Below are 16,063 nucleotides of genomic sequence, written 5' to 3'. Positions count from 1 at the left end.
TTAGGGTAGGAAACTTGGGGACTAAAGTTTGGATGGGCACTTAGTGTTACTTTGCAACCCATTATAACAATGAACAAGCAATGACTATCTCTTAGGCTAGTGTGACCTAGTTGAAGCAAAGTTTATATAGAAGCAAATACACATATCATAAATGACAAGGGATCTTCAACAACAGGAAATTTGTAGTTATTAAATGCAAATACCTATAGAAGGAAGAGATATAAAGTTAGGAGTACAAAGCAATGGTGGTGGTGGTAGTATGTGGCTGTAAGGCAAAAATGAATGACGGTGATTGTGGCTAAAGGGAGCACATGCTCATCTAAAGGGGGAATCCACTCCTCTGGTCCAGCCAATTACTGCCAAGTGGTACCATTGACTCAATGCAGCTATGACTTCCAATATTTCAAAAGAAGCCAGAAAATATTTTAAAATGAAAAATCACCTGATTTTTAAAAGTTAGAGACCAACCAAAAAGAAAATTATAGGAAAGAAAAAGCACTATAACAATGTGTGAGTCAAATAAATTGTGTTTGCTGGTTATTGCAGCCTGGTTGTCTGTTTGCAACGTCTGGCTTATGGAGTTTGCTTGGAAGAGGATTGTCAGAGACAGGCTCCAAGAGTAGGCTGGGGAATTTTTATTCCAATTTCTTCAGATACTTAGGATGACATTCACAAATCAGCTGCCCTGGGAAGTTCAGCCTTTTATGTCTTCCTGACCAAGTAAAGGGAGTCCAGTCTGGTTTCTAAGGAACGTTTGCCCCAGGAAGTTCCTGTTCATCTACGATTCGTGAGGACTATGGTACAACTACAGCCTCTTGAATGCCGATCACGTTTCCTGGTTCCATAAGCACAGTAGAAAATGTTCCTGTGGGTATTTTTGAGCAACTTGGTTCGCCCTGAAGCTACAAGGTCTGCTCTGGCTGCAACAAACATTAACCTTCACAGTGTCATCTCCTTTGGACTTTGGGAACAGAAACTCTTGCTGGGAGTCACACAGCTCCCAGCTGAAAACGGTGGCACGTTTACACATGTGTGTTTTGGGGAGGCAGTGGATGGTGGTGGTTTGGAGAATGTGAGTTCCAGGGCCAGGTGCCTTGATTCACATCTCAACTCTGCCAGTGAGGAGCTGCAGGGGCTTGGGCCAGTGGCTGGTCTCTGTGTCTCAGTTTCTGTCCATAACGTGAGGATGCTGAGTCAGCCCTGCAGACACTGTAGGGGATCACAGGAGATGGCTCAGTGCTTGGGCCCCTCAAAAGAACTCGCTCAAATAAGCTCTCATTATTCAAAATCCTGAAGCCAAGGAGGGCTTTACTTTCCAGGGGAACATCCAGATGAAGGCAGCGCCCACTTGGCTGTTTGGCTTCTCTTGTATTTCTAAGTCCACACATGACAACAGCATTCTAGCAGAAAGAACTCCCAGAAGCAGGGAGTATAGCCAGCCTAAATCTCTAATTTTTTTGAGGCCTGTGGCCACTCTCCTCAAATAAACTGTTTGGAGACTCTAACTCTTTGGCTTCAAAGCCCCCAAAGCATGATCCATCTGCAAAAGTATGATGAATTCCTGGTTTGACATTACGAGTGTGGTTTCCAGGATCTGATTTTTACTGAGGACTGTTGGGCAGAAAAGAAAAAAGAAGGAAAGCTGTTCTTCTTTAGCTCTGATTCTCTTGCAGAGTTTGTCTTTCCCAGTGTACCCCGTGGACCATCTGCTTCGGAATCCCCTGGGAGAGACTATGTGAATAATGCTCAGACTCATCCTAGACCTCCCACGAGAGCACCCTTAGTTCTGGGCAGAGGGGCCCGTTCCTTGGCCTTCACGACTCCTTCTGGCCCTCCTTCACGCATGTGCTCCTCACAGCACAAGCTCATCTGGAGACATGGCCTCCCCAGTGCTGGAATATGCAGGTGGGTTTTTGTCTCTGGTTCTTGCACAGAGCTCCTAAAACCCTTGGAATTTCCTAAGTGATAGGAGTGTCTTTACACCTGACTTAATGATAATGAGGTGACTTAGAATAGAGCCCTCGATAATCTCAGGATGGGGCTGAAGGACCAATTGATGAGACAGTTGGAAATTTCAGCCCCCAGTACCAACCACCAGGGAAGGAAGGACATAGCTGGAGACTGGGTTATAAAAACTCTTGAACAGCAGTGTTCAGAGAGTTTCTGGGTTGGAGAAAGCTTGCTGGGAGGATGGCACACCCCTAGATCCTGGGCACAGAAGGTCCTGCACTCAGGATCCTTCCAGACCTCACCTCATGTGCCTCTTTATCCATTGTTCATTTGTACCCTTTTTAATAAACTGATAAATGGAAGTGAAGTGCCTTTCTGAGTTCTGTGAGCCATTCTAGCAAATTATCAAACATGAAGAGGGGATTGTGGAAACTCCCAATTTATAGCTGGTTGGTCAGAAGTACAGGTAGCCCAAGACTTGTTGTGAGCATCTCAAGTGGGGGCAGACATGTGGGACTGAACTCTTAAGCTGTGGGGTCTGTGCTAACTCTGAGTAGTGTCAGAATTGAATTTTAGGACACCCAGCTGGTCTCAGAAAATTTTGGCGTCATGAAACACACCACTGGGATACCAGGATTCCCTTCCCAACAGGCCCCCAGCCCCCTTTCTAGTCCCTTACAGTCTTCTTTCTCTAGTCAGTCCTCCTGAGAGCAGAACCTTGCTACCATTTTGCATACACCTAAGTCTAAGGCATCACCAAGGGGGGGATGTTTGATGGGAGTAAGGACAGATCTTGGACACATGTGCTGGGGTGTCCACTTCTATGTACAGAAGATCCTCTATGGTGCAAGAAGAAATGGGGTGGGGTGGGGCCTTGGAAGGGAAGGGAGAAGGTCATGTGCTCAGAATTTCCTTTTGTCTTAGGTCCTGCAAATATTAGGAAATAGGTTGTCCTGACCTTCTGAATCAGAATCTGAGGATGGTGGCTGAGAATCTTGCTGGAATGTTTGCTAAATTTAAACAGAAGTTCTCAACCTTTGCTGTACATCAGAATCAACTGGAAGCTTTTTAAATCACCAGGCCTCATGAATTCCCTGGCAGTCCAGTGGTTAGGACTCCACACTTTCACTGTTGAGGGGCTGGGTTCAATCCCTGATTGGGGAACTAAGATCCCACAAGCCACACAGTGCGGCCAAAAAAGAAAAAAAAAAAAAACAAAACGACCAGGTCTCACCCAAAACCAATGACATGAGGATCTTTTGGGATGGGACCAAGGCATCAGTAGTTCTCGAAGCTCCCCTGTGATTCCAATATTTAGCCAAGGTTGAGAGCCCTTGAGGTTTGGAAGGCAGATGAACAATGCGAAGGATCATGGGCAGGGGGTCAGTGTCACAGAGATGGGGATTGTCACAGAGATGGGGATTGTCGCAGAGGGTAAATCATGGCATCCCTAAAGTGACAGCCTCTACTTGGTTCCAGCTGACTACTGCCATGCAGGTAAGAAGGCTCACTCTGGCCAGCTCTTCCCAATTTTCAAGGGAAACTTCAGATGCTCATATGAAATTTCACACTTTGTATACGTTAGTAGCTAATTCCACACAGTAGTAGTGAGAGAGCTACTGTCATGACTTGGTGTTTGGGCTGCCAGTTTGTGCTTCTGAGTTAGTCTTCCTACTCACAGTGTGGTCCATGGACCAGCAGCATCAACATCACCTGGGAGCTTGTTATAAAGTCATCAGACTATAAAGGTAGACTTGTTATAAAGTCTACCCAGACCTACTAACTTAGAGCCTGCATTTTAATAGGATTCCCCAGGTGATTTGCATCTATATTAAAGTTTGAGAATCACTGATTAACAGGTTAAACAGTATGGTGCCAGCAAAACCCAAACTGTAGGAGTGTTTCTTTTCTGTGCCACCAGTTATTCTGAGTTTCCTGATTGTAGAATTACATACCTCCTGCTGTGTGACATCAACAATCAATGCCTGCCCTGTGGGGAGACCTGGCATCCAACTCTACCTACTGCTCTGCCCTGTCTCTTCTATTAAAACCAATATTCATGGTCTGTTGGTCAAGTCCTCCTAGCTGTCTGAAAGGTGAAATAGAAGAGAAGCTCATTTTCGTCTTTAAAAAATTAATATTTAATTGTTCTTCCTTCCCCACACTGTCCATTGAGGCCGTTAGAAAGACTTGTTTTAAATGTCACGCCCCCTGCCCTCATCAGGTTCACAGATTTACTCAGCATTCTTTCCTCTCTCAGCACTTTTGTTATCCTGATTACGCTTTTATCATGATTCAACTTAACTGATGAAAAACAGGCTTTAAAAAGCTGTCATAATGGAAAGAGAATTGACTTGGATGGAAGTTTAGTAAATTATAATTTCAAAGTAAACTTCTTTGTATCTGGGCAACAAATGCAATTAAGTTCCTCAGAGAGAAATCAGTCTTGGAGGGGGTGTTTATCAATTTTATTAATCATGTTAGGCTAATAAACCGAACCTTTATCCCTATGGACTTTCTCTAATATTGCCTGTTTTCTGTTTTGCTGATTTCTGTTTTCATTTTTTGTATTTGCTTCCTTTTACTTTCTCTAGGTTTAAGGTGCTGTTTCCTTTCTACTTTCTTGAGATGGAAGCTTAGAGCTTGAGTTTCTTCCTTTCTTCTTTTCTAATATATGCGTTTAAAGTTATGCATTTCCCTCCAAACGCTGCATAAGCTTCATCTCATATGTTTTGGTAGGCTGTTCAGTTCAAAATATGTTCTCCTTTTAAGTTTGATTTCTCCTCTGACCTCTAGGTTATTCAGAAGCATGTTGATTACTTTCCAGGTATTTGGAGATTTTCTAATTATCTTTCTGTTATTGATTTTCCAACTTAATTTCCACAATGGTCAAATAACACACTGCATGATTGAAATAATGTGAGTTTTTGAGACCTGCTTTATGACCTGGCACATGGCCCATGTTGGTAAATTTTCTGAGTGCTTAAGAGAGTATGTATGGTACTGTTGTTGGATGTACTGAATTAGACCATGCTAGTTAATTGTGTTACTCAAATCCTCTATATGCTTATTGATTTTTTTCCCTGCTTGTTCTGTAAGTAAAGGAGAGGGGTATGTTAAAATCTCCATCTGTGATTGCAGATTTGTCTAATTCTCCATGTAATCATCAACCAAAAAAAAAAACGCTGCATGGTTGTTTTAATATCAGATGAAGTAGCTTTAAGATAGACCTGTCCAACAGAACTTTCTGAGATGATGGAAATGTTCTTTGCCCTATCCCATAGGGTAGGCACTAGCCATGTGGCTATTGAGCATTTGAAACATGAGTAGTACAATCGAGGAACTGAATATAAAAGTTTATCTTTAATTAATTTAAATTTAAATAGACACACATAGCTAGTGGCTTCTCTATTGGACAGTATTACTTTAAGGCAAGAAAAATTACTAAAGGGGGGCATTTCATATTGATAAAAGCATTAATTTAATAGGGAAGCATAACAATACTAAATATGTATGCACCCAATAATTCTACCCTCAAACCATATAAAGCAAAAAATTGACAAGCCTAATAGGCTTAGATATGGGAACTTCTAGTATATTTCTTGCCTACAAAATACCAGAACTCTCTAGTTACCAAAAGAATTCATGATCTGTTGTCTTGGCAAGAAAGAAAGCAATTTAATGCCCTAAACCTGTGGTCTTCAAAGAGGCATGTGTATGCTCAGAGGAGAAATGATCCATTGCAATATGGGAAAAGAGTACCAGAACTTCCATTTGCAAGAGCGTTTAACTTCATTTATACCTTGTATAAAGTTCAACACTGGTACCATATTGGTGTTTGTCTGATGGTTATGGACGCCACATAGTGCTGAAGGCCTTCTGAGGAAAGAGGAGGGTCTCACATCTTGAAGGCTAGACAGTGGTGCCCTTGCTTATACATTCACTTTCGGCTTCCTGCAACATGTTCTGTTCACATGTGGCCAAGTTAAGTGGGTTTACAGGCTACTTTACCTATTTTAACTAACAAACCCTCACCAGAAAGACTAAATCCCTGCAAAGAAATGGAGATGAACCATATTAGCAACAATGCAAGTGGTAAACAAAAGGAAACCGAGTTTTCATGTCCCCCTTTCATACATTAAAAGGTGAAAATAATCAGGTATCACAGGAGAATCAGTTTAAAAAAGAAGACTCTTTGAAATATAGATTTGCTTCCTCTATAGCTAACAACAAACCTTGCCTTAAGCCTATAACATGTTAATGAAAGTGCAAAGCCATTGTAATTAACAGAGCACTTAAAAATTAATCATCCACCATAAAGTCAAACCTTGACAACTGGTGAATGGAATTGAATAAAAAGGGTGTAATAATGCAGTAAGCACAGCAAAGGATGCACTTCTTCCATTTCAATCTTCAAATCTATGTGAGGGATCTTTTTATTTTTTTTTCCAGCAGTGAGGGACGTTAAAGCCAAATATTGAAAAAAGCTAAACTTAGAGCCAGAGCTTTGGATTTCTGAATCAAAGAGTCAAACCAAGGGTTTTGAAAATAATGAAGTCTATCCAAACACAACTACTCTCACTTGGAGAGCAAAGAGGCATTTTGAATCATTAACAAATAAAATAAAACATGATTTTCATCTTTACCTCATCCTTTTTCACTATTTTTATTTCATTATAATTTTAAAATATATTTATATATTACATATGCATTCATTTATAATGAATGTATTATAATGAATGTGTTATTCTAAGCATACAATAACTAACTAAATATGCCTGTGTGTGAGCGCTCAGTTTCTAGGGGTATAAAGTCAAAAAATTTGGTTGCCACTAAAAAACTAAGGTACCCTAAACTACTGTCCTTAACATCTAATTCTGTTCCAGCAGGAAAGTAAAAGTCTTTGGATTGCCAATGTCTAACTTTAATCTTCACAAAATGAAATTTTCCAAAGCCAGGTCCTAATTTTGAAATACTGCCTTACAGAGCTTCTATAGAATTATAATGTGGAAGTTTCTCAAAATTTATGTCTAGATGATGTCATCAGGCCATGACTTATTCACAACTTGGTAAAATAAAAATGGGTGAAATATTGTCATTATCCAAATTCAAATACTCATAGTTTCATCACAGTAAACTTTATATGTTTCCTGATATTTTAAAAACTTACTGTGCAAGTTAACATAAATTAAAAAATACGTATTTAGAATTTATGATTTCTTCTCTTCCATATTTTTGCCTGTTGTTATTCCAAAATCATTTCACTGTCAACTCCATGAATTAAACCTGATGGATGGATAAAGAAGATGTGGTATATATATACAATGGAATATTACTCAGCCATAAAAAAGAATGAAAATTTCATTCTTGCCATTTGCAGCAACATGATGGACTTGGAGGGCATTACACTAAGTTAAATAAGTCAGACAGAGAAGGACAAATACTGAATGATATCACTTATATGTGGAATCTAAAAAAATACAACAAATTAGCGAATTTATATTTTTTGTTATCAAAAAAGCAGACTCATGGATATAGAGAATAAACTGGTGGTTGCTGGTGGGGAGAGGGAGGAGGGACGGGCATGATGGGGGAAGGGGAGTAGAAGGTACAAAACACTGGGTATAAAATAAGCTGCAAGGATGTATTGTGCAACATGGGGAATGTAGCCAGTATTTTGTAATAACTAAAAATGGAGTTTAACCTTTAAAAATTGCGAATCACTATATTGTATACCTGTAACATATAATGTTGTACAGTAGCTATACGTCAATCAAAAAATAGGGGCGCAGAAAACAAAATGCTTCAGTAGAAGATTTTGCATTGCCACAATGCACTTAATATGATTCAAAACCACATTTCTGACTAAATTGTAAGACAAAACCTACAGATGGTCAAAACCAGTACTTATTAGCAAGTAATGATAATAATAAATAACTCTGTTTATTTGATATAAGGTTGACCAAAACCACCAAGATTCATAAAATATTGAAAATTCATATTAAAGATCTCATTATTTACTTTCTATGTAAGCATTTTTACTGATTGTTTGCCTATCCTTGTGCATGAGGCAGCTGGCCCTGGCCATTTTCTCCAGGCTTTGAGAATGTTGTAAAGTAGGGTATTTCCAGTGGTCAAATTTCATTCTGTTTTACAATGATGCCATCATTTCCTTGTTTTATCCTAATTTTATTACATTAGGCAACAGTGGCCACACAAGCCAAGATGCTTTCAAAATTACAAAGGGTATTCATTCTAACTATGAGAAAGGTTGGACAATGTTAATGTCTTATTTACATTTACCCCCTTATTACTCCAAAACAGAGACCACATCAGATAACTAGCTCTTTGCATGAAGCAAAAGAATCTAGTTAAAGCCTCTCCAAACAAGTTCAGCATCCCTATAAAATGACTCCAAGGTGTTACCACAAGTATGAATCACACATTCAAGGACATAAGCTCAGTCAGTAGAGAACTTGAATTTGGAATTGTAGAACCTGATAGCCCCATGCATATAGATAAAACCAATAGAAATCATGGCCTGCATAGTTCAGATTTATTGCCTTTATTGGCATTTACCCTGGAATTCTGATTTTAATATCTACCAGCACAAGTTTTAAGAGTGGAGATTACAAACCAGGAGTTGCCTGCACACGTTTACCCATGTGCTGCTGGAGAGCCCCTGCCAGCAAAAGGATTTGTCTTATGGAAGAATAGAGCTAGGAAGGCAGAAAAAAGTCGGGATTCAACTGAACACAGAATCAAGAGAACTGTTGATCCCAATTCCTATGATTGAGCTGATTTCTTGTTAATAAAGATTGGTTTTAGAAGGGAAAAGGCAAGCACATTAGCCTCATGATTACCACAAGGGGAAAAATAATTTGTCTGTATTTATAACAGTGATGAGAAGACGTTCTGTTCTTTAAAATACAGCCACAGCTTAAGGTAATTAAGGTAACGTGACAAAGTGTATTATTTTAGAAATGACTCCATACAATGACTTAATTGCCATTACTCACATATTTTAAGGAAATTGCCTCATGAGATAACACCAGGCTACTTCTGCATATAAATTGCAATCATAGAAAATGCTGATGGAAAGGTTTTTATTCTTTTTTTTTTTTTTTTTTTTTTACTTGTAATTGTTGTGGGATGCTATGCCTGCATATAAAATAAAAACTGATTTCAAATTTAAAAAGAAGGGGAAGTCATTCAGTACAATGGGTGGCTCAGGTCACATTATTCTTGATAAGATTTAGTCCAAAGAGGTCTCTGCTAAATTAAAAAAGAAAATGAAATCAACCAAGGGTTTCATGTTCAATTTGCTCTTACAGCATTTGTGAATTTATTGCCTCCAAAAAAAAAAAAAAAAAAAAAAAAAAGAAGCATACTGGCCAAAGTTATTGGGAAGTTATTATGAAGTTATGAAAGTTTAGAACTTTAAAAGAGGGAGTCCATCTTTCGCTCTGAGATAATTTGCTCAATTGCTCCGACCCTTTGCAGACTTCCCACCTTCCCTAGATCTTTGCAATATCCTTCTCCACTCAACTCACGATGTCCTTTCTCCTGTGCAGCTTCCACAGACTAATCACTCTTTTTTGTTGTTATTGAATTTTTGTCTACCTAAGGTCAATGTCACATAGCCTGGCCCTTTTCTCATCTCATCATTTCACTTGGTTATATCACCCTAATGAGATGACCAGCGAACTGAAAGCAGGGATCACGTCTTTTCATCTTTATATGCTCACGCTATTTTTGGATTGGCTGATTGAGGTGCAGAGTTGTGTGTGGGCTCAGATAGGAGGAGACCTATTAATGCTGCTTCAATTCAGTCTGCGAGGTACTTTCAGGCCTTATGGCAGTGCTGCAAATGCTGGAGGATTCTCAAAAGTTCTATGAAATGTGAACAGAACACTGGGGAAACTATGTAAGAAAAACAACACACAGATCAGCCTTGGATATTTTGGAGTCCACAGCTCTAGTAGTTTCTTTCAGAAGTATGAAAAAAATCTAATAAAATAATGGAAAGAAAGTAGGCTTTAGAATCTGCCATAATCATGCCTGAAGCCTGGTTCTCTTACCTGTGTGTTGTAAGACTAGCCACTTAGCTGGTTTGAGCTCTTTGTTTCTTCATGGTGTGTGTGTGTTTGTGTGTGTGTGGTGGTGGTAATAACTATTTCCCAGGTTTATTAGGACATGATACATAATGTTAAACCTAGATCCCATTGGATCATCCAATCAGTTGAAGGCCTGAATAGAACTAAAGGTTGACTCTCCTCCAAGTGAGAAAGAATTTTCCTGCCTAATGGCCTTTGGACTGAAGCATCTTCCAGGTTCTACAGCAGCTTCTGGCTTTTGGACTTGAACTGGGACATCTGCTCTGCAGATTTTGGACTTGCCAGCCTCCATAAGCATGTGAACCAACTCCTTATAATAAATCCTTTTGTATCTCCTATTGGTTCCGTTTCTCTGGAGAGCCACCTCCTCAAGGTTGCCGTCTCAGTTACGCCTTCCCCAACCATCCTAGTAAGGATGGAGAACTTCTACTCCCCATCCCTCCTCTTCCTTTAATTTTCTCTGTAGTTTTTGTTTCCACTCATCATGTCATAATTTTTGCTTCTTTATTTCACTTATTGCTTGCCTATGAACACTTCAGGGGAACAGGGATTTTTGTCCATTTTCTTCCCCAGTGTATCCCCACCACTCAGGACAATGCCTGACACATAATAGATGCTCAACAAATATTTGTTGAATGAATGAACTTGAGAAAAAAGCAATTCACTTGTTCAAGAGTTGCTTTTGATCAAATATTGTTTTTTGAGCTCTGCAGATTTCACACATACAATCTATAAGAAATGTGGTTGTAATGGCTTAGACTACTGCCACAGAGAATATTCCAGATGGGTGTGCAAGATCATGGAAGGGGAAAAGACCTTCAAGATAACCTCACCCAGAAAAGCAGACATTAGGGAGGGTACCAATAAATAGAGGGAACAGAATGCACTGGTAGCATATTAGTTTCTTGTGCAGGCTGTAACAAATTACCATACACTGGGCAGCTTAAAACAACAGAAATTTATTCTCTTACAGTTCTGGAGGCCAGAAGCCTGAAATCAAGGTGTTGGGAGGACCATACCCCCTCCAAAGGCTCTTGGGGAGAATTGGTTCCTTGCCTCTTTCAACTTCTTGTGGCTGCCAGCATTCTTTGACTGGGGCCTATACCACTTCAATCTCTGCCTCTGTGGTCACATTGCCTCCTCCTCTTCTCTCTGTATCAAATGTGTCCTTGCCTCACTGTTTGTTTTGTTTTTTTTTTTTAATTTTTATTGGAGTATAGTTGATTTACCATGTTGTGTTAGTTTCAGGTGTAAATTCACTTTGCTGTACCCTTATCTCACTCTTATAAGGACACGTGCTGTTGGATTTAGGGACCACTTGGGAAATCCAGGTTGACTTCCTCATCACAAAATCCTTCACTTAATTACTTCTTCAAAGGCCCTTTTTCCAAATAAGGTAATATTCATAGGTTCAGTGAATTAGATTGTGGACATATCTTTTAGGGGACCACCTCTCAACTCACTAGAGTTCTGAAAAGAACTAGAGTTCACTATGATTCTACAACGACAATTCTTGATTGTATTTCCAGCTGCCAACAGGGGGTGCCTTCTGAGGGACGTGGGCCTTTGTCCTCATCCTCTTGGGTTTCCCTAGGGACTAAGATTAATCCATGTGGCTAAATTTTAAACAATTACTTATTAAAGATCTTTGCTCAGGAAGCCATGTGCTGAAAGCAAGATCAAAAGTTTTCTTTAAAACAGGGAGTCATGTGTGGGTCAGGCTTTCAATCCGGATTTTTTCCTCTCATTTCCTATAATCTTATGATAGGCATTCTTATAATCTGGCCCAAGGGCTATCATGTGCTTCAGTCCATGGAAAAGGAACACATTGCACTTTGCACTCAAGTTTATAAAATGTCAGTGGTCATCAAGATCATCTTTTAAGCAATGATGCCGTACAAGGACATGCAAAGAAATCTAAGTTCATAATTTCTGGCTGTATTTCCTGGTGCTAGCCTTTATATCCCCTGACTGCATTTTCACCTTCCCCTGACATTCAGGAGACCTGAAACTTTTAAATAAAATTTAATTTGTTTAAAGTATTATAATGGGCACTTTTTAGGACCAAGTGTTCCACAGTTTATTTAAGTATCCTATATAACTCTCCATTTCCCTGAGTAAGTATAAACAACTGTTCTATTTAAATTTTAAGACCACTAAATTTTATTATAGCCAGAAATAGTTTCTTTTTTACTATTAGAAATGGAACCACTTAAGCCTCAGTCCTTACCATCCCTAGGTCAATAAAATGTCTATTAAAAGATCATATACAAATGGTAAGTAATAGCTACTAGGTGAATTCATTAGCCTGACTTTTAAAACCCCATGAGAATTACGTTTTAACTGGAAGAATGGGGAAGTATTCATGAAATTTATTTCACAAAATTCATTTATTAAAAAATAAATTGCCATTTAAATTCTTTTATTTCGGGGCTTAGCTTTCAAGAAAAAGAGGCACATTATAATAAAAGGAACTGGTGGGATTTATTCAACATCCCAATATCTAAGGTATGTCCTGGGGTCATTAGTGATGGACACCACTCTTTTATAATGACCTGACCTTCCTGTTGATAACCCGAAGGCACAGGAAGCCAAGGTCAAATCATGCAGTGATTTGGATAAATAGCAGGGATATTCTAAGTTTTGAGAGAAAGAAAGGTCACTGGTTAGCCTGTGGTCAACATCCTAATGAAACCTGATGGGATAGCTTATCATGTGGCAGACAGTTGTGTGGGCCAGTGAAAAAGCAGGGCTGCCCTCACCCAGGCTGCTCTGAACTTGAGCAGATGTAATATACTCTGAGAGTAGTGGAGGCCCCTACCTGTGGAGAACAGTATTGCTTCTAAAGGTTATGTCTGGGACTCTGGTGTCATCCATGTGAAATCTGGGCTAGAATATACACGCTGCCTAGGTATATTGATGCCAGCCTTTGGATAGGTTTGATTACAATGAATACACGGAGATTTACATTCAAGAGGTAATCATGAGACTCTTAAATATTTTTTAAAAGTAATGATAAAGTTTAGTTTCATTTAGAAAGTGTGCTTGAGCTGATACATAAAGGAAAATGGAGGTAATGAGTTAGCAGTCTCCTAATTGTGTTCTTTATCTTCCTTCATGATTGGTTGTGGAATATTCTACCAAACATACATTGGGTGATCCTTACCTGTGCTTTCTTCTCAAGGACATAAACACAGAATATCACCATTTTATGGATTATAGGAATAGCCTTTTAATAAATCTCCTGGTTCTTTTTTTCTAATTCATTGTCCAGTTCACAGAGAGATTCTACTAAAACAGAAATTAGACCATGTGTCTTCAATGGCTGCTACTGTCCCGTGGATAAAGCTTCAAGCCCTTATTGCTTCTTGCAATGATCTGCCTGTTCTGGCCCCATGTTCCTCCTCAGCCTCATCTCTATGGTAATGAACTTCCTCCATTTCCTCCAATGATCCCCTTGCCTCTGGGCAGCCACACCTGCTGTCCCTCTATCTGGAACCTCTTCCCACAACTTCTAGAGTTCTCAGTCTTACTCACACATCTGTTATTGCCTTAGCACTCACATCCTCTAGAAATGATGCATGGTGAAGCTAAGACTCTGTTTCATTATTAACAGGCCATTTATTGGTCCAGTAGTTATACATCAAAGACCACTGATCAAATAAGCAGTTAAAAAGAGACTTAGGATTATAGATGTAGACAATTTGAAATAATTATCAAAGACAGGTTGGCTTCATGATATTTTCTGACAAAGCCATCCATCTGGCCTTAGGTACTCTAAGTGGTGAAAAAAGATCTAGTGCTTCCAAAACTGCCACTGTGTGCTCTAGGCATCTCAATAATAATTTCAAAATCCTTTCAGTAATGAAAATTTTTACTCTAGGTTTTTTTTTGGTTTAAAAACCAAATGGCTGAAAAAAAAAAAAACAAAACAAATGGCTTATCCATTTCCAAACAGTTTGTTCTACTCTCCTCATTCTTTAATATTAAAAAGAATTAAATAAATCAGTTGCATGTCAATGAGAAATCTAAATGTCAAAATGGATGATTTTTACTACCTCCTTTTTGCTAAAGTGTTGGTCCAATGACTCCTTCTAGGAGTGCTCCTCTTAACATTCCAACAAATCAGTGTCCTCAAATCCACCTACAAGACACTCAGAATATAGCTATTGGCCAGAAGATGTAAAGAAAGAGTGCAAACTAAGGTAGGTATGTAGGGATCAGGCTCAGAAATCCTAGAGATTGAAGTATAAGTGCTCACGTTCTTTCCATTGCACAGTGGTCTTAACCTGAATTCCCCCCAGCAGCCAACAAGTGGAAGGTCAGTGGGCACACATTCCTGAGGAGGGGACATGCACTTGTGCCTGAACCTGAGCCATGCCCAGGAAAACCTGGACAGCAATCCTTTGGGTCCTGGACTTTTCCTGATGATTTATTCCTTTGAAGTCAGTTAGGCTTAAAGCTAATGCTGAGGGGTTAGAGGCTTAAACTAGAAATGCATTTGCTGAGGACTTCCCCCCCACCTCAGATATAACCTTGTCCAGCAGCATTATCAAATGGATTGGCTGGGCTCCCTAGGGTGATCTGTCGTGGACCAGTCAATTCACAGGTACAGAAGATACAATCCTAGTCCTACAGAAATTCTCAATAGCCTTGTGGCATTTCTGATGGAGAATGACTTCATGAAGTTCTTGCATGGATTTAAGCCTGGCCCAATAAGAGACAAAATATTCGTAGTGAGTCCATTCTCAAGAGATAGGGAGGGATGGTAGAATGAGAGCAGATGGATGCTGAGTTGGCTCAGGTCCCACCACAAAATAATTTTTCATTTTCTCAGCCATTAGTCTAAGAGAAGGTTAAAAAGATAATTGGCATTGCTGTCAAGAGGGTAACTGAATTTCCTTGTTTCTTATTGTCAAGCCTTTGAGAGAACTTCATTTGCCTTTTGACAATGAGGAGGAGAGTGAACCACAGAGAATAGTGAGCTTTAGACAGTATCTTTAAAAAATTACAAAAAGACACTGAGAAAGCTGAGGGTTCAATGAAGCCCTTTGGATTCATGTTAAAGGCGACCTCCAGCATTTCTGGAGCCTTCACTCCCGTCCACCATCAAATCCTAAAAGACAGGGGGATGTCCCACAGCAATCAAATCAGGGCAAGAGCTCTGGACACACGTTCTCTTCCCCTGATTTCCTTTTCCAAACCACACAGAATAGTCACCAGTAAAGTGATTTGTGACCTTGCTACATTCCATCCCTTAGCTCAAAGGTGGGCAAACTTTTCTATAAAGAGCCAGAGAGTAAATATTTTAGACGTTGCAGGCTATAAGGTCTCTGTCACTACTACTCAATGGGGCTGTTGCAGCGTGAAAAGTCACAGATAGGATGTAAAGGAATGGGCGCGGCTGTGTTCAACAAAACGTTATTTAGTAACACTCAAATTTGAATTTCAAATGATTTTCTTGTGTTTTAAAATATTATCCTTCTGACTGTTTTTCAATAATTTCACAATGTAACATCATTCTTAGTTCATGGGCTATGCAAAAACCGGCCACAGCCTGGATTTGATCCCAGCTTCAGTTCAGAGCTGTTCAATAGAACTTTCTGTGATGGTGGAAAAGTTGGATATTGGCACTGTCCAATACTGTAGACACTATTGAAATGTGGCCGGTGTGATGGAAGAACTTAATTTCTAATTTTATTTAGTTTTAATTAATTTAAACTTGAATCACCACTTATGGTTAGTGGCTTCCCTGTTGGACAGTGCAGCTCCATAATATTCTTTCATATTATCTTGAAAAACATTCTTATTTCTTGCCTACATTAAAACAGACAGCAAAAAAAAAAAAAAAAAAGAATCCTTCTGTTTGCTGCTTAAGTTATATAGTTACTGCTCCTTCTGGGGAGATCACAGTTGATGTCTTGTTTTAATTACATAGTAAACATACACAAACACACAGAGAACATGCAATACCCATAGTGCACATGTGCACCCAT

General features: G+C 39.3%; 1 protein-coding gene across 5 annotated transcripts in view; it reads right to left on the bottom strand.

Annotated features, from left to right (window-relative positions):
• The window catches only part of PLCB1 (phospholipase C beta 1), a 690,926-nt gene that overhangs the window by 26,372 nt on the left and 648,491 nt on the right, over window positions 1-16,063 (bottom strand). The window lies entirely within an intron of this gene.

This window comes from Balaenoptera ricei, chromosome 15 (assembly GCF_028023285.1).
Source record: "Balaenoptera ricei isolate mBalRic1 chromosome 15, mBalRic1.hap2, whole genome shotgun sequence".
Classification (NCBI taxonomy): domain Eukaryota; kingdom Metazoa; phylum Chordata; class Mammalia; order Artiodactyla; family Balaenopteridae; genus Balaenoptera; species Balaenoptera ricei.
Note: the sequence above shows the minus strand (reverse complement) of the source record. Positions and strands in the feature narration are given on the sequence as shown.